Source organism: Callorhinus ursinus, unplaced genomic scaffold (assembly GCF_003265705.2).
Source record: "Callorhinus ursinus isolate GAN/ISIS: 27379988/994484 unplaced genomic scaffold, GSC_fseal_2.0 scaffold2, whole genome shotgun sequence".
NCBI classification, from domain to species: domain Eukaryota; kingdom Metazoa; phylum Chordata; class Mammalia; order Carnivora; family Otariidae; genus Callorhinus; species Callorhinus ursinus.
This window is the reverse complement of record NW_027397064.1, coordinates 50,670,650-50,690,942: the sequence shown is the minus strand read 5'-3', so window position 1 is coordinate 50,690,942 and position 20,293 is coordinate 50,670,650. Positions and strand designations below refer to the sequence as shown.

The 20,293-nt window shown below is 36.0% G+C and overlaps 1 long non-coding RNA gene and 1 other non-coding gene across 3 annotated transcripts in view; one reads left to right on the top strand and one right to left on the bottom strand.

The window, feature by feature from the left end:
- The window catches only part of LOC141370728 (uncharacterized), a 491,014-nt gene that overhangs the window by 374,034 nt on the left and 96,687 nt on the right, over positions 1-20,293 (top strand). For both annotated transcript variants that reach the window (XR_012375031.1, XR_012375030.1), the window contains one exon: positions 2,988-3,152. This is a non-coding gene — a long non-coding RNA (uncharacterized lncRNA). The remainder of the gene's footprint in view (positions 1-2,987; positions 3,153-20,293) is intronic.
- LOC112808196 (U4 spliceosomal RNA) lies at positions 4,854-4,996 on the bottom strand. The gene has a single exon (XR_003204295.1). It is a non-coding gene; the product is annotated as a U4 spliceosomal RNA (small nuclear RNA).

The window sequence follows — 20,293 nt, the reverse complement described above, 5'->3', positions numbered from 1 at the left end:
TGCTTCAGGCAAAGAGAAGGACAAGAAGCCAAAGTCTGTGGATGTGGAGGAGAGGAGTGAGTTGTGTCCAGGGATGTGGACAGAGTTCAGCATGGCTGGAGGTCAGTGTAAGCATCACATCACAAAGGGCTCAGACATTTAATTTTACCCTGAAATGAGTGAAGATCCTTAGAAGGAATCTCAGCAGCATAGTAAGTTAATCAGATCTGCTTTTTTTTTGAAATCTGACTCATCAGCAGTTTGGAAGGGACCGGGGATAGAGGGAAGAGCAACACCACGAGCAAGTTACTTCATCGTGATAGTCTAGCAGAAATGTACTTCATCGTGATAGTCTAGCAGAAATGTACTTCATCGTGATAGTCTAGCAGAAATGTACTTCATCGTGATAGTCTAGCAGAAATGCTAAGACGGACAAAAGCAGTGGCAGTGCCACGGAGACAGGGCAGAGACTACAAATCCCCGATGAATGGCCAGGAGAGGAATCACTGACTATCGGGATTTAAGGGTGTGGAGTGAAGAAGGCCACCTACTAACACACATGTGGTTGGTTACCCCACGCTTGACTGCAGAAGCAAAAGGAAGCTGCTTTGACATCCACTCTAAAATTCACTCTCTTATTCAAATCCCTTCATACCGAGACTGGGAAGAAAAGACAGTGGTTTAACTCACATTCTCACCTAACCTGTTCTTGCCTGGTTCCATCAGGAACTCTCAACTTGCCCCAGAGGAAAGTAATAAAACAAGTTCATACTAAGATATTATAGAGTGGTTTCAGATAATGTGGACCAAGGATGCCCTGTGTCAAAATTTCAAAGGGGTGGGGCCTGGATATCTGCATTTTAGCAAGCATCCAAGATGATTTTTATGCCCAATAAATTTTAATAATCACTATGACTGAGAGTTAACATCTCAACTCTCCCAGGATTATTTTAAGATAGAAACACAAAACAAAATAATCCGATTCCGTATGTGTTTATTCAGTCTGTTTCATGCCTGGCTAAAAGCTGTTTGCTCTTCCGGATTATACCCATACCCAGGAGAACAGAGGGAGGGAAGAGAAGGAGGGAGGAAAAGAGGAAGGAAAAGATCTGTCCACTAGACAAAAAAGTAAAGAAGTTCTGCTACAATTTAAATATTCATCAGCAGATCAATACAAGAGGTTTTTTTTTTGTTGTTGTTGTTGTTGTTTGTAGTGTTGAGTGAGGTAATTCCCCTCAGAAAGCCTTTACATCCCCATCCTTGGGCAAATGCCTACTCTGTTACTATATACAAACCCTATCTTTTCAGGAGAAGTCAGAACATAAATTTTCCTAACTTTTTAAAGTAAATCCTAGAGATTTTCCCACCTGTTACTAGAGCCACAAATAGGACCCAATCCAGCCCTTCCATACACTTTTATTGCTTTTGTACTTGCAATTGTAAATAGTTTTGTAATGGCATTCTAGATATTCTAAACATAATGGATTTTAACAAGGAATGAGCAGTACAGCTCATTTCAGAGTCTTTAAGCTTTAAGTGGAAGTTCATAAAAAGAGAACTAAGAAATGTTGAAAAATTGATTGAATCTTATAAACCAATGTGTGATCTAAAATAAAAATTCCACATCACAAAACAATTGTCTCTAGTGATTTAAAAGGGAAAAGTTAAAAGTCTGATTATTTCATTCTTAGCTAAACAGGGAAGAGTTGACTACACCACACCAACAGTGTTTAAAACAGAAAACATATTCAACATCTGTCTAAGCACAGTTGGAAGGAGATCTCCTTGAAAGTATTTTGTATGCATTTTAGATTGCTTCACATTATCGAGGGGCTCTATTTCCCCCGATATATAACTACCTATCTAAGGTGCTGAACAGCTTTATAGGAGGATTGGGCTATAGCTGAAAATATGAGAAATTCAACAGATATAAAAACCTGGCTTAGTTTTCATTGCTATTGTAATAGAGTTATGCTAGATCATTTTAAGTTAATAGAGCAAAGTATTTTTAGAAATTACTGGACCTTAAATAGATTCTAAAGCAATAGAAATAAGATTTGAGGACTTTAAAAAATGGGAAAAGATTCACATTTACAGCTTTGTCATAATGTGAAAGCATCAGAAGAAATTTTGCCTTATTATGATGTTTAAAAATCATAATAAGGCGAAAGATTTATATTCTGGTTTCTCTTCAGATCGCATAAATCTTTCACCTTATTATGATTTTTAAACAGTGACCCCTTTATGGAGTATAAGATGAGCGTGGCAAAGAAAACTTATCTCAAGATAAGTTGATGGTTGATTTTCTGTAACATTAATATGAGCATTCATGTCTAACTCCTGCCCTCCCAGATGACTAGTGAAATGGAGAATAGAATATAAAAATGGGAAAGCAAGTGAAAATTAGGAGAATGAGATATCCATGTCCAAAAACTTTGAGAGATTTCTGCAGTGTAAGTGCAGACAAGGAATATATCTAATGAAGGGCAGGACAGTTTGTAAATCCCTACCTGTGAAGTCATGCCTTGCAGGAGAAGCAAGTACAAAAGACTTCAACATCCTCCCACCCCCATCCTAGCCCACCCCACTGCCACACAATTACCCCAACTCATAGGGGCAAAGATTGGAGACAGACACCCAAGTGACTGTGTCCACATTATCTGGAGAACCCTTGATGTTGCTCACTCCCCCATCCCGCCCCCATACAAACACCTTTGATGTGGGCTATCAAGTCAGGCAAAGAGCTGGCATATGGCTATGATGACCTTTCATCAAGAGGACGTAGACAAAGATAAGTACATGAGAGAAATGAAGGTTGAAACAGAATACCTCAGCAAATTTCTGGCTGCCATATCAAAGGGAAAGGCACCCTCAACCAGAAATAAATCTTTCTGCTGCAGCTGGCTCAGCCTCAGGTGCCATCCAGGCTGGTCCCAGAAAAGTGAAATTCTGAAATAGCAAAGTAACACTACTGTAAATCTAAATTTTCTTTTTCTCCTTTTATCTAGATCTATTGGACTAAAATAGGAATCCAAGCACTCTTACAAAACCAACCTCTGCTCCTGCCTAGACAATAATAGAACTTGTTCTATAGTGATGATAATGATGATGGTTATGATGGCGATGAAAGCAATGATGATAATGGCAACTACCACTCACTGAGCAATTACCAGGTACATGGCACTATGTTAAGCTTTCTCTTGTATTTAGTTAATCATTACAGTTCTATTAAGATAGATGCCATTATAGGCATATTTTATAAATAAGGAATCTGAGTTTGGAGAGAACTAGTAACTTGCCCAAACTTATATCTAGAGAGAAGCAGAGTTAGGATTTGAATTTAGGATGAGAAAACAGAGGAACATCACTGAATTCAAGAGGTAGTATCTACTCTGAGGAATCAGAGCAAATGAGAGAATGAAGAAAGCTAAAGTTTGGAAAATCTCTAACCCATGTTCTGTAAAGGATGTTATACTTATAAAGTTGGAGGACACAAACATAAAATTAGGATAATCCAAGATCTGAAAGGTCTAAATGCATTTAAAGAAAGAACAAGTTTTTTTTAATTAAAAAGTGCTATGGAGGCAGAGCATAATAGATTTTTAAAAATTAAATCAGTGTTAATTAAATCAAGATCTTGGAAAAGAAGTAAAATAATGAGAGAAAGAATAAGAGATGTGAAGAACAGATCTGGGAGATGCAACGTACAAATAATAGGCATCCAAGGAGTAGATAGAGAAAGCAAATAATGAGAAGAAAAAATGTCTTAAAAAACGATTTGTATCTGGGGCATCTGGGTGGCGCAGTTGGTTAAGCATCTGACTCTTGGTATCAGCTCAGGTCATGATCTCAGGATCATGAGATCAAGCCCCACATCAGGCTCCATGCTCTGCTCTGTGTGGAGTCTGCTTCAGATTCTCTCTCCCTCTTTCTCTGCCCCTCCCCCTCCCACTTGTGTGTTCTCGCTCTCTCAAATAAATAAATCTTAAAAAAACAAAGATTTGTATCTGAAGAGGGCAAAAGATCTAGAGAGGAGAAATACAAAAAGATCTGCACAGATATAAGAGAAAAATCATAGATAGGAAACAAAGATTTCCTACAAAAAAAGTATAGTCTAGCAAAGAAAGAGAGAGAGAGAGAACTAAAGGAAAATTTTATTAATAAAAATCTAGAGGGTGAAGGGAATAAAAGATTGTCACCCAAGAATTCTATACTGCCAAATTGTTGCGTATGAGCAAGGGTAATTAGAAGTTATGCTCATAGATGGAAGGATCTAGAAAATCCCACATATGCCCTTATTGAAAAAAAATTTTTTTCTCATATAATTAGTTTTCTAGATTAAGATTTAACCAAAGTAGAAAACATAGGAATAAGGAAACAATGGTATTAAGAAAAATATTGTGAACAACAAAACCAGTAGAATATAAATAACTGTGATAACTATAATGGATGAATTTCTATTGCAGTAACAAATCACCACAAACTTTATAGCTCAAACAATACAAATTTATTATCTTACAATTCTGTAGGTCAGAAGTCTGCCATGCATCTCACTGGGCTAATATCAAGGTAACAACAGGGCTGCATTCCTTTCTGGAGCTCTAGAGGAGAATTATTTTTTTTTTTCTTTTCCAGCTTCTAGAGGCTGTCAACATTTTTTTTATTCATGATCCCCCTTCATCTTCAAAGCCAGTAGTGTTACATTTCTTTGACTGTTCTTCTATAGTACCATCTTCCTCTGACTCTCTCCTGCCTTCCTCTTTTTAAAGGACCCTTGTAATTGGCTTAGACACAACAGGAGAGTCCTGGAAAATCTTGCCATCTTAAATTTCATATGTTAATTACATCTAAAAGTCCTTTTGCCGTGTAAGGTAACATATTCACAGGTTCCAGGAATTATAACATAGATCTCTTTGGAGGAGAGGGGAGTTTTCTGCATATCAGGTATGGCAATAATTAACAATAATCGTGCCTCGGATAAACCTCATTGCCTACGATACTGCCACTGTGCAAAACTCAGATATGGCAATAAAATGATGTAAGCATTCAACCTATTCTTAAATTTAGTAATTGTGAAAATTAGTAGTTTAACTCTTATTCTAAGATTTCTTGATTATTTGTTTTCCTCAAATATTTCTTTTGACTTTGGCCTTTAATGTTCCTGTTCTTGACTTTGCAAACTGACTCTTCCAAGTTCCTATCTTTTTTTTTTTAAGGTTTTATTTTTTATTTGGCAGAGAGAGACACAGTGAGAGAGGGAACACAAGCAGGGGAAGTGGGAGAGGGAGAAGCAGAGTTTCCGCGGAGCAGGGAGCCTTATGCAGGGCTTGATCCCAGAACCCTGAGATCATGATCTAAGCAGAAGGCAGATACTTAACAACTGAGCCACCCAGGCTCCCCTCTAAGTTCCTATCTTTGGCTTTTGAAACCTGGCACTGGTTTATCTTCTTCTGAGTTGGGGTGAGAATAGACAGTCCTATGGTAGGACAGTATATAATATCAGACTCCTATGTAAAACCTAGAGATAGAGATGAAATTAAACTGCCTATCATTACATATACTCTTCCACCCTTAGATAGGTTAAGTGAAAGAAAGGAGACAGGAGGTTGGTATACTTATAGAAAAGTAAGGGAAATTCAAGAAAGCCCGGAATATGACAAAAGTAAATACAAACTCATATAATACTAACCAAATATAAATTATAAGATTATTCTTAAATTTTTCAATTGGTTTGGTCTACATTTAAAGCATTACATCATGAACCATCTGTAGTTTAAATTGATAGAAAAGTATGTATTCATATAAAACATAAACATATACATACATATTTACACATGGGTATATATAGATATAATGTACTGTCTATATAAGTTATTAAGGAATAAATAAGGTTTGGGCTCAGAAACTATTACTTGAAGCAGTTTTTCATATGCTGTTGCTCAAAGGGTGGAACTAAGTGGAACATAAACATAAGTTATGCTTGAAAACCTGCTTTGGCTAAAACCCTGAATTCTTTTTAACTGATGAAAGAAAAATGGAATTACAGTATATATTTCCAATCCAGTTAAAAAAAAAAAGTCTTAACTTCTGCCTGTTAAAGGAGATCATTATTTGAAACCTAAATCTGTTGATATTTTTGTTGGACATTAATTCATTAAAAGAAAATTCACAGGCAAGCCATTTTTGCCAGTTGTCGGAAAAGCAAACTGAAATAAATTGGCATGAGATGTTTTAGGCAAGAATGAGAACTCTGCTTCTTGCTGCCTTCCAACATGTATAGGAAAAAAATTGTGACATTATTTCCAAACTGGAAATTTTGGTCAGACTATACCCAGGCTTCTGCATTTTAAAGAAGTAGATCTATAAGGAAAGTATTGGCAGGGTTTTTAAACTATTACATATGTTTTAATGGAATATATTACTGGAATGATTAAATTTAAAGCCACATTTTGTAATGAACTCTGGGTACTTGTGACAGAGGTGGTAGGAACCATGTCATAAGACAAATGAGTGAATGAATGGGAAAACTTTCATTTAAAGATAAGAAGAGTGTGGAGCAGATTTATTCTGCATTGTTCTCTGAGCTATATGTCTCCTAATTGCCACTTCAGAACCACTCTACCTTTCTAGACCCTGTGGCCTACAATTGCTACAATTTCTACACTCTACAACTTCTAGACCAGAATAAGCAATCTTGCTCTATAAAGGGCCAGATAGTAGATATTTAGACTTTGTGGGCTTGCAGGCTATATGGTCTCTGTCACAAATATTCATCTCTTCCATTGTAGCACAAAATCAGTTATTGGCCAACATTTTATATATATATATATATATATAATGCTGTGGACCTGTTCTAGACTCCAGGCTACAATTCCCTGTAGGAAAGTGAGTCTGGGGTATGTAGATTATAGATGATTAGCCTTTGTGATATGGGGAGAACTCAGAAAATCAGATTCTTAGAGTACCAGGAAAAAAGTCTCGTTGCAGTAGTATAAAGGCAGAGTTCTCTTTTAAATTATAAGAAAGTTCTGCATGGAGCACTGGGTGTTATGAACAAACAATGAATCATGGAACACTACATCAAAAACAAATGATGTAATATATGGTGATTAACATAACAATAAAAAATTAAAAACAATTATAAGAAAGTTTTCAGAACTGTGAAAAGACTCAGTTGTCCAGAAAAATAAGGAATCATTCTGAAGAATCATGTTTTAAGCCCCTTAGATATACATATGTTTATGAAATAAGAAAAAAACAAACAAACAGAAAAACCATGAGGGGCAGGATCCCTGACAAAGCTTCATTCCAAGACCAAGGGACACAAGGCCTGCCTAAGAATGAGGCCTGAGCAGGACAACAGAGAAGCCCACTATCACTGCCATAATAAGTTTAGAAGATACCAAGTAACAGGCAACAAATTTCTGTCCCTGAGAAAAAGGTTGACTCCCCCCATGAGATCCAAGCACAGAGAGAAGGCTGAAGGCTGAGAGTGGAGCAAGAACATTGAAGAAAAACCTTCTGGAAACACAGCTCCCAAGATAACCCTGAAGGAAACAATAGCAACAATAAAACTCAAACCAAAGCTCAAAGACTCAGTAGATTGACTCAGCCGCCCACACTATTGATCTAACAGAAGAGGCATACACCTTTCCCAGCATAACTATTATTTGCCTCAGTCCCTACTTGTGCCATACACAATGACTGGTATTCAGTTAAAAAATAAATATACATAAGGCACAAATGAGAAAAAAGAACCCACCATCAAGAGACAAATCAAACAACAGAACTGGACTCAGAAGTGACACAAACATTGGAAATATCATGTAGGAAATTTTAAACACCTATCATTAATAAATAATAAGTTATAACTTCTAGTAGAAAATGTAGGCAATAGGCCTAAACAGATATGGAATTTAGCATAAAGATGAAAGCTACGGGGAAGAGTCAAATAGAAATGCTAGAAAGATCTTTTTAAAATGATGGTGAAATAAAGTTTTGAGACTAAAGGATAAGTCTGTCAATTAATATTAGCAGACCTGTACCACAAGAAATTTAAAACAAAAAAAAAAGTCTTCAGGAGAAAGGAATATGATACTAGACAGAAATTGGAATCTACACAAATGCTTGCAAATGAACAACTCTAGGAATAGTTAAAATGAAGATAATTATAAAATACAGTTGATCCTTAAACAATGCAGAGGGTAGGAGTGCTGACCCCATGTGCAGTCAGAAATCCACATGTAACTTTTGACTCCCCCAAAACTTAACGACTGATAGACTACTGTTGACCAGAAGCCTTACCGACAACATGTTTAGTCAATTAACACATATTTTGTATGTTATTGTATTATATGTTGTATTCTTGTGATAAAATAAGCTAGAGAAAAGAAAATGTTGAGAAAATCACAAGGAAAGAAAAATACATTATAGTACTATATTTATTAAAAAAAAATGTGTATAAGTGGACCCATGCAGTTCAAACCCATTGTTCAAAGGTCAACTATACATCTTTCCTTACTTTTACATGCTCTGGAAGATAATTACATGTTGAAAGAAAGCTAGTAGCAATGCATTAGGGGTTTATAACATATGTAAATGTAAAATGGATGACATCAATAGCACAAAAGATGGGAGGGAGGAGTTGACAATGTGGTGTTTTAAGAATTGCACTCTAAATGAAGCAGCCTAATATTTGAAAGTACATTGTTATTAATGGCATACAAGGAAAACTCTGGGGCAACCACTAAATTTTTTTAAAAAGGTATATATAATAAGCTAATCATGGAGATAAAATAGAATTATGTAAAGTACTCAATCAAAATTAAGCCAAGGAAAGGAGACAAGAAAGAACAAAGAACAGATGGAATAAATGGAAAACAAATAGCAAGATGGTAGCTTTCAATTAAACTATATCAATATTTATACTTTATAAAATGGTTTAAATACACTAATTAAAAGAGATTGTCAGATTGGATAATGTCTTAGTCTGTTTAGGCTGCTATAACAAAATACCATAGACTGGATGGCTTATAAAACTGACAAAAATTTGTTTTTCACAGTTGTGGAGACTGGGAGTTCAAGACCAAGACTCTGTCAGATTTGGTGTGTGGTGAGAGAGAGAGCACAGTTCCCAGCTCATAGAACAGCCATCGTATGGCAGAAGGGGTGAATGAGCTCTCCGGAGTCTCTTCTGTAAGGGCACTAATCCCATTCATGAGGGCAGAGCCTACCAAAGGCTCACCTCCTAATACCATCACACTGAAGTTTAGGATTTTAACCTATGAATTTATAAGGGACACAAACATTCAGTCTTTAGCAGATAAAAAGCAAGATCCAACTTTACTTTGTCTAGATGAAACCATTTAAGTATTAAGAAAAATGTAGATTAAAAGCAAAAGAATACAAACTATGCCAACACTATGCCAACACTAATTAAAAGAAAGCTGGAGTGACTATATTAATATCAAACAAATAGACTTCAGGTCAAGGAAGACTACCAGGAAAAAAGAGGACATTACGTAATAATAAAGGGTGCAATTAAACAATAAGACATAGCATTTCTAAATGTGTATGCATTTAACAACAACACTTGAAATTACCTGAAGCAAAAACTGAGAGAATTAAAAGGTGAATTAGACATACCCACAGTTAATTTTGGAGACTTCAGTGCTCCTCTCTCAAAAATCAATGGGAGTAGACAAAAAACCAGAGGGATACAGAAGTCTTGAAAGGCACTATCCATTAACTTCATCTAATTAACATTTATAGAATTCTCCATCCCATAATAGCAGAGTAAACATTTTTTTCCAGTACTCATGGAACATTCTAGTGTAGACCATATTCCAATACGTAAAGCATATGTTAACAATTTTAGAAGAATTTAAATCATATAATAAATTCTTCATAACAGAAGTAAACTAGAAATCAGTAATTCAAAGACATTTGCAAAATATTCTAATATCTGGAAATTAGATAACACACTTTTAAACAATCCTTGAGACAAAGAAGAAATCACAAGGGAAATTACAAAATATTTTGAATTTAATGAAAAAGCACATCATATAAAACTTTGTGAGATGTTGCTTAAGTGGAGCATAAAGAGAAATTTATATGTTAAATGCTAATATTAAGGAATGAAAAAGGTCTTAAATCTATTATCTAAGTTTCTACCTTAAGACATTGCAAAGAGAAGAGCAAATTAAGTTCAAATTATGTTAATCACAAACATAAAAACAATAAAATGAAGACAAAAACTGGTTTTGATCAATGAAATGATAAAATTCTAGCCAGGCTGATTGGGGGGAATAAAAGAAGACACAAATGACCAACACTTGGAGTTGGTGTTGGACACCAACAGGTTGTGTCCTCTTGGACACAAAGGACAGTAACAGGGTCTATGTCCTTCAATTTGACAACTTGGAAGAAATGAACAAATTCCTTAAATAACACAAACTACTAAAGCACATAGAAGAAAGAGATAATCTGAATACTGTATCTATTAAATAAATTAAGTTCATGGTTAAGAAGCTTCCAAGAAAGAAGACCTCAAACCTAGATGATCCCACTTGCAAATTTTATCATGTTTTTAAGGAAGAAATTATGACAACTCTACAAAAACTTTCCAAGAAAATGAAGTTAAAAGAACATTCCTATCTTGTTTTATGAGGCCAGTATTACCCTGGTATCAAAACCAGACGGAAACAGTACAAGAAAAGTACAGAATAGCTTTCATGAATATATAGAGAGAGCAAAGTGACAGAACCAAATGAGATATATCCCAAGAATGCAGGGCTAGTTCAACATTTCAAAATGAATCAAAAAGGCAAAGCTATGTTGATAGAAAATTGATCAGTTGTTGCCAGGGGCTGGGCTTCTGCTTGGGCTTGGGGGAGGAGTTGACTACAAAGGAGCCTAGAAAAATTTGGGGTAGGAATGAAACTTACATATCTTAATGGCTGTGGCAGTTATATGACTATATACATTTGTCAAAACTCATAGATCTATATGCTAAAGAAGGTGACTTGTTGCATGTAAATTATACCTCAGTGACTCTGGCTCAAAAAAAAAAATGTCACCTTACATTCAAATGAAATAAGTAAACAACAAATTTATTTTTGCAAATATTTATTGAATGTTTGCTATGTAAATGACACTATTTGAGGACTATTATCTAGATATACCTTTTTCTTTTCATTTTCTTTTCAATAAAACATGAATTGTCTGTGACATGCTGATTTTTTCTAGTACATTTCCTCATTGACATCAAATATTACCTTAAAGGCTCAATTAAAGTACTAGTTAAGAAAGCTTTTTCTACTTTTTCTTTTATTCTAAATTCTCTTCTTTTTGTGACAAACTGTAAACAGTAGGTAAAATCACAAACATCAACAACACCATTTTATTTGTTTTAAAAACTATGTCAGAAATTCACAGTGAAGTAAATCATGTTTTTATTCCTAGTCTATTATTGGGAAGGAAAATTCTTATTCTAACCATCATTTGAAAATTAAGATAGATAAAGCTTTTCTTATACAATGCTTTTGACAATTAGCATGCCATCATATGGAAAGAGAAGTAGGAGTATGAACATCAGAAATGATGCAGGGACTTTGAATTACTTTTTTTTCATGCAGTGCATTGTTAAATCAATCATCTCACACAATAACCCACACTCAATATACTATAAAACTCATTACCATGATTTAGAAAGAAGTGAGAAATGTTAGTTTATCCTTTAAGTGCTAATGCTATAATACTTGGCGTCATTTTAATAAGTTGCCTTGTGACTTATTCATCATCTAGCTTTCATTGAAAAAAAAAAGATATCTCAGGTATTACCATGCACTGAAGTAGATAAAGAAGAATTTTTGGAAATAAAGCAAAACTCTATACAGAATTCCTTTCTAGACACATATTTGGAGTAACAAATTATATATGAATTTAGAGTTTAAAATGTATTTCAAAAGAATATAACATGTTCTCATGCCTGAAGCTCTCTATGCCATATGTTTTGGTTGATGCAGGCTGAAATTTGTTCAAAGGAAGATAAATATATTTAATATTGACTAGTGTGAATTGGGCCATCTCTCTGTTTCACAGTACACAACTGATCATCATCTGTTTATATTTCTGCTTTGCATGAAAGGGAAGAAAAACTCCACAAATTTCATTTATTTTCATTTTTATTATTATACAAATATTTTAGAAATTATAATTAAACACCAAATAAAAGGACAGCATTTATTCATGATCCTGTCACCTCAACAAACTTTTTAATTTTTCATTATCCTTTTGAAGCCTTGACAATATGCAATAAAAATTTTAACGTAGTAGTAAACATAGCAGCAAAACCATTTATTTATCCATTCATTTGCCAAATATTTATTTTTTTTTAATTTTATTTATTTATTTGACAGAGAGAGAGATAGTGAGAGCAGGAACACAAGCAGGGGGAGTGGGAGAGGGAGAAGCAGGTTCCCTGTGGAGCAGGGAGCCCGATAGTGCAGCTCAATCCCAGGACCCTGGGATCACGACCTGAGCCGAAGGCGGACACTTAACGACTGAGCCACCCAGACACCCCTCGCCCAATATTTATTAAGTGCCACCATCATTTCAGGAGTTTGTGATATATCAGACCCCAAAAATCTCTGCTTTCATGTAGATTAAATTCTGGGAGATTGAAGACAATAAAAAAGAAGTAAATTTGTATAACTGTTAGAAGATGAGAAGTATTTTGGTTAGAAAATAGAAGATGAGGGTGTCTGGAGTCCCAGAGCAGGGGTAGGGACATTACAGTTATAAAGAGCATAAACAAACAGAGTAGGTCTCCTTGAGAAGGCAACATTGGAACAAAGACTTAAAGGAAATGGAGCAGTTAGCCATGTGGTTTTCAAGGGTGAGAGAGTTCCAGGCACAGGACGGAGCCAAGCAAAGGCCTCTAGGCAGGAACAGAACAGGAGGCCAGTGTGGCTGAAGTGCAGGGAGCATTAGGGAGAGGCAGGAGGTAAAGTCAAAAGTCAGTGTGGGTTGTGTAAGACTGTTGAATCACAGACCTGTACCTCTGAAACAAATAATACATTATATGTTAAAAAAAAAAGAAGAAGAAGAAAGAAGAAGAAGAAGAAGAAGATAGCAGGAAGGGAAAAATGAAGGGGGGAAATCGGAGGGGGAGACAAACCATGAGAGACTATGGACTCAGAAACAAACTGAGGGTTCTAGAGGGGAGGGGGTGGGGGGATGCATTAGCCTGGTGATGGGTATTAAGGAGCGCATGTACTGAAGGGAGCACTGGGTGTTATACGCAAACAAGGAATCATGGAACACTACATCAAAAACTAATGAGGTAATGTATGGTGATTAACATAACATAATAAAAAAAAAAAGTCTGTGGGGCGGGGTCAGGGTAGACCTTGGCAGGCCATTGTAAGGCCTTCAAGTTCTTAGGTTATATAATTATCTTTTATTCTTGTTGCCTATTTTTTCCCACTTACCAATCATATCAGAAGCATTTTCTATATCATTTCATCCTCTTGACTGGCGAATATATGGCATGATAGAGAGAAAATAATTCCCCAAGTGTTATTAGCTTGATCAGTGGAGCATAACCAACACTCTGTACAAAAAGATAGATTGATGGATGGATAGATAGAGATATATGGATGTATATCCATCTATACAAACCAGATAGATTCTATTTTTGGACTCGCTCTTCTTTCTCTCAATTTATCCTTTCCCATTTCCATTACCACATATAGGTGCCTAGAGGGGAAAAATGACTGTTCTCATATTCATATACCTTAAAGTATGAGGGACTTGATGTTTCTTTTTTTTTTGCGAATATTGTTTTTTATTATGGATGTGGGAGAGGCAATGTTTAACACAAGAGGAAAGTGCAAAGAAAGAATTTCAGACATTGGAACCTTCTGCCATCATGTGTAAGGAAGACTATTTAACATATGAGTCCTTAGTAAGCCAGTGTGCTTCCCTCCTATGAATGTGTGTGGCTAGAACCGGAATTCCATCCAAAGGTGACTGTTGAAAGCCATACAATTTTGAGTCATATATTCTTTCCATTATAGCTTTAAGAAATTCTGTCCTCTTCCCAGGAGATAGTATTAGAATTGATCTGTCTCACACCAGTGTTTCATATCTCTGTGCTAGCTATTCTGAGGGCTTTACTCATTTTTCCAAAACTATTGTCAGTATCCTTTGTATACACAATAAATAGAAACCAGAGCCTACTCATTACTATGAAATGCTTTCATGATCTCATATTATTATTTCTTTTTAGATGCAGCCAGCTAAAATGTGTTTTTGAAATGTGGCAATTAAACAACAGATCCCAAATTTCCCTTTTCACTTTCAAGTGACTGTTTAATTAGATGATTTACTATTTAAATGCTACCCAACCTATGTGACTGTTCATTATATTTATTTCCAGTGTAAATATAAATGTAAAAACAAAATTAAAAAAAGCTTAGGCTAAGTATTAGTTACCTAAAATTGAATGCGCTCATTTCATTTTGTGTTATTTTGGCAATTTCACATTAGATGTTTTCCTATGCAGAAGCACATTAGTCAATCGAATTAATCTCCTCACATTTTCATCCTTTATTCTTCATAGGAATCATCATTCCCAAGAAGTACAAAGGAAATATTTCAGATTTTGTTATACTTGATAGCCATGCTATATTAGACAGTCATCTCCCTTTTAGTGCTGTCACGGCTGTCAAACTTGAGAGACTATCGGTTTGTAAAAACATAGTTTCAGTTCCTAAATAGGTCTCTACTTTATTCCATTGATAGAAGTGCATGGATTTCAGTACACTTACACTGTTTGTAGGAGGCAGAATTATTTTGTTAAACAGAATAGGTAACCTCCTTTTTCCTCATTTTTGCTTCTAAAACATTTCTCCTGCAGAAATGCCTTCTTCTTTGAAGTGCACTTTATCAGCCTTTCTTCTTTCTTTTCTTTCACCTACCAACTCCTGGCAACTGTCCTCCCACCTGGATCCCATAGTTACTGGTTAACTTGAATACGTGACTCACTGTAATGGTCTTCATTCTGGTCATTTATTATCCACAACAGTGACCCATCCCACACCTGGCATCTGTTCCTTGGTATGCCCCCCTCAAAGGATTTTTTCCTCTTTAACTGCACTACTTTGAAAAATCTCTGTTTCAAGCATTCCCCTCTCTGACCTTCAGTCTTTTCAATTCTGTTGCTCTGTGCTTGAGTTCTGGCAACTCTGACCACATCGGGTCCTCCAATCCATTCACCCAACTATTCTTCACTTTCAGTCACCTCCATGTCCTCTCACTTTTCCTTATCCAGCTTGGATTCTGGGTCTATTAAAATAAACACACCTTTTCCCTCAATACCTTTCTTTGCCTCTCTATAAATCCAAAAATTCTCTTACTCTTTACCTACATCAATAAATCTTAATGGCCATTCATACACTGCTAGGTAATTATACTTCTTTAAAAAAACTGCCTGCCCTAGTCTCTGAAATGAATACTTCAGATCTGTTCTTTTTTTTTTCTCTCTCCCTCTTTGAGTTTCTGATACCTGTCCCCATTTTCATCTTGGCCAATCGCTGTCTCATATTTAGAAAGAAAACTGATGCTATCAGATGAGAACTGCTTCCTCTTCCTGTAACCAAATTCATATTACATCTATACCCCAATTTCCATTGAAATAGAAGAAATGTCTTTCTTCCATTCTAATGTTAACCCTCCATTTGTGTTCTGGATTAACCTCCCTTCAGTTTTCTGAGGTAGTACCATGCGGTCCTTAAGAGTTAAGATACGTTACTTAACCTGTGTGCTTTAGGTTTCTCATCTATAACCTGGGGACAGTAACAGAAGGAGTAATTAGTATGTACAAAGTAACTAGATTAGAGTGGGGCATAGCAAGTACTTTACCAATGTTAACCATTTTTATTTTTTCTCAAAGTTTTATTCTGCAATTTTCCCCATTATCTCCTGCATCATTTCCTCACTCTCACCTAGGTCATCCCCATCAATTATACATAAGTAACTTAAAAACTTCCTTTGGATACCAAGAAGCTCTGCTTCCAACTATGCCCTATACTCCCTATATGTAATCACCATCTCCACTCCCTGTCTCCACTTCCTCATTTTCAATTCTCTCTTCAGTTCTCTTTAATCAAGCTTTTGAACCCAACACTGAAATAAATCTGATAAAGGCCATCATAACAGTGGTTGACATAGTTGACTTCTCCTTTTATCTTCAAACCCTCCATTTTATGGGATTTTCTTCTACTATACTCAGTAATACTTCTAATTTACCACTCATTCTAATTTATTTCTATTATCTGTTTCCTGTTGGGAAACATTCAGCACGTCTTGCAAGCAGCGGCACTGGCTGTCTTTGTTTCATACTATTCTTTCATGCATTTTTGTGTAGCAAATAGATGGTGTCTCTCCTCAGTACAAAGGGTAGGTTTGTTTACTGCCCAGTACAATTAAAATATATATGTGTGTGTGTGTGTGTGTGTGTGTGTGTGTGTGTGTGTGTGTGTGTGTTTCTCTGGGGTGGAAGTGAAAGAGGCTTACTGTCTATTGGAAAGATTTGAGTTTCCTAAGTTCACAGCTCCTCAGTTATGGCACAAAACCACTGCATACAAAGCATCCACCTGGACCCCTTTGCGTCACCTACCATGAAACTTGGGAGCAAGGGGAGCTGATGCAAACATGCCAATGCTCATGCTACCTGCTCTGTTTTGAGTAAAAAGCCCTTTGCTTCTGTCCCTGGAGACTCTTGTCTTCTGCAAGGATTCCTGAAACTTTACCAAGCTAACTTGTTAGCTTTCAAAAACAGTAAAATCTCAGACCTTTCACAATTCTTGCCACTTAGTAGCCAAGTCTTCTATATGTTAGAATGTTTTAAGCTTAGCCCTTGTCATTTTCTTCTCTCTATTAACATGTTCTCCCTTGTCAATCATATGCAATATTCTGCCTTTAAATTGTTTCTACCCTGCTAACTCCCAAATGTCTGATTCCAGCCCTACCACCAAGCTCCAGATATTTAGATTCAATTTACTCTAAACGTTGACCTAACTATCTAATAACTATCTTAAATTTAATATGGTAGGGGTGCCTGGGTGGCTCAGTCAGTTAAGTGTCCAACTCTTGGTTTCAGCTCAGGTCATGATCTCAGGGTTGTGGGATGGTGGAGCCCCATGTCGGGCTCCGCACTTGGTATGGAGTCTGCTGAGATTCTCTCTGTCTCTCTCCCCCTCTGTTCCTCTCCCCACTTATAATCTCTGTCTCTCTCTCAAATAAATAAATAAAAGCTTTAAAAATAAATAAATTAATTTAATATGGTGAAAATAAAGTAATAATATTTAGCACTTTGTGCTATTCTCCTAAATATATTCATCCCCAAATATTTCTCCGCTCAGTAAATATCACTAATATCTACCCAGTTGTTTGGTTCAAAAACCTTGGTCCTATCATATTTAGCTCCAATTATAAAATAAATACCATCAGTGCTCATCATTCCACTACCATCACCTTGGTTTGAGTCTCTTAAAGCTTACATCTATAGTATAGCAGTAGACTCCTAATGACTTTCTTGCCCCTTTACAATTATCTACATGTCAACAGAAGTGTTTTTTAAGTGTTTTTTTTTTAAGTCGTAAGTCAAATGGTGCCACTTCCTGCTTAAAACTCTTAATTATTTTATTCGCAGTAGGATAAAATCCAAATTTCTTACCTTGAATCATACATAATTTCAAAACCCAGAGGCAAATGTATTTAATAATTGTTTCCTTCTAATCTTTTTTGATACTTTCGTGAATGAAATATTTATAGGTATAATTTTACCTCTCACTTTTTTAATTTAACAGCATTAATGTGAGAATTCTCTCATGGGGCACCTGAATGGCTCAGTGAGTTGAGCGTCAGGCTCTTGATTTCGGCTCAGGTCATGATCTGAAGGTCCTGGGATCTAGCCCAGCTTCAGGCTCACACTCTGTGGGGAGTCTGATTGGGATTCTTCCACTTCCTCCCCCTCGGCCCTTCCCCCTGCTTGTGCGTGCTCTCTCTCAAATAAATAAATAAATCTTAAAAAAAATTCCCTTGTGTCATTAAAGTGCCTTATGATTCATAGTTTTAACAGCAGCACAATATTCCATCATATATGTGAAACATAATTTATGTAACTACCATCCTAGTGTTGGACATCTGATTTTCCTGAAGTCAGAGAACAGGATCTCAGTTTGAATTACTGATAGAATCTTGTGGCACTTGCAATACTTGGAAGAAAATACATTTTCTAGCAAGAGTTAAAAAAGGAGGGTGCCTGGGTGGCTCAGTTGGTTAAGCGACTGCCTTCGGCTCAGGTCATGATCCTGGAGTCCCGGGATCGAGTCCCGCATCGGGTTCCCTGCTCGGCGAGGAGCCTGCTTCTCCCTCTAACTCTCCCCCCTCTCATGTACTCTCTCTCTCTCTCTCTCTCATTCTCACTCTCTCAAAATAAATAAATAAATATTTAAAAAATAGTGTTATATTTAAAAAAAAAAAGAGTTAAGAAAGGAAGGTATAGGTTTGGAATGGGCCATACCTAGATAATTAGTTTGCAACTGAGGACTCTATAAATAAGTTGTTTGTTTACTTTATACACAGTAAGTATATGTACAGAGTTAAGTAGTTTTTATGGCATTTAAAATAACTGTTCTGAAAACAAGTTTTGGAAGAATTTCAAAAGAAGTAAAGTAATAAGGGGGAGCTGGGTGGATACATTTCTGAGGTGTAATCAGTATAAGACCTAAATGTCTTTAACCAGGATTAGTGTCTAAGACAGCAGGGCCTGCTCTTACACTCAAATTGAATCATGTCAAAATTGGGGTGGTTTGGAGGAAAAGGATCTATCAAAAATCTATCCTGCCCATGGACTTCAAAATAAAGATGTATGTTTCAGTAATATTGACAAAGAATAAATTGTTACATTAGGATCATATTTATCCAGAATTTACCAGTGATAGTTTTAACAAGCAGTGATACTATATTATATTAGGAACAAAGATTAGTGCCTTTTGACAACATGGATTTCTTCCTTGATTTCTGATTTAAAAAAAAAATCTGTCCAGGAAATGGTGATGGGTATTAAAGAGGGCACATATTGAATGGAGCACTGGGTGTTATATGCAAACAATGAAGCATATATGTATAAAAACATGAAATTCTGTTTATCTATTCAGGAAATTCAGAGATGCTTTAAAACAAATTGTTCCCTTCTAGCTTAAAAATCACAATCAAGGAAATGAGGATTAATACAAAGTATTCAGAAGCATTCTCATAGACAGAATCAAGCAATATAGCCTATGAGTAAAGGAAGAATAAAAAGAGAAGAAAAAAATCTATAAAATAATCACAAGATCCCAAGAGGCATGGGAATTTATTGTGGTGGCAAATGGCTCTATATATCTCATGTGAGAACTCCATGGTTGTTTAGTTGGACTTAAACAGTATTGTGATAGATGTTCACAGCACACTCCCTGAGTTACCAGGAATGGCTAAATCATCCTTGGAGTTTCTATCTAAAAAGGCATTTCAGGGGTGCCTGGGTGGCTCAGTCATTAAGCGTCTGCCTCCAACTCAGGTCATGATCCCAGGGTCATGGGATAGAGCCCCACACTGGGCTCACTTCTCAGTGGGGAGCCTGCTTCTCGCCCTCCCACTCCCCCTGCTTGTGTTCCCTCTCTTGCTGTCTCTCTCTCTCTGTCAAATAAATAAATAAAAATCTTAAAAAAAAATAAAAAGGCACTTCAGAAAGGGTTCCAGCAAAAATGAATTCGTGTTAGAAATTTTAAGTCATATGCTTGACAGTAAGAGACCGTTTCATTTCCCAATGATGCCAGATAAGTAAGTTGCTACTATGACAATACCAGTCTTCCAGTATGTTAGCTCTTTCCTCACATGCTTAAAGACTTTTCCTATGTTATTATAGCCTTTCAATTGAGGGGCATTCAGGGGATCACCTTCTTACAGTTAAGAAACCTTTACAGTTTTGCCAATATTGATTTTGGTAACAAGAGAACTCATGATTTAAAGAAGTCCTGTAGTTGGCAACTTCTTCAAAAAGTTAAAAACAGGAATTTCAGTCCCAGTTATATGCCCCAGGGAATGAAAAACATATATCCATATAAAAACATGTACATGAATAGCAGTCAAAACATGTTCATAATGGCCAAAAAGTAGAAACAACTCAAACAGTAAACAAAACTTGCTATGTCCACACAATGGAATATTATTCAACCATAAAAAGATTGAGAGATTGATTCAT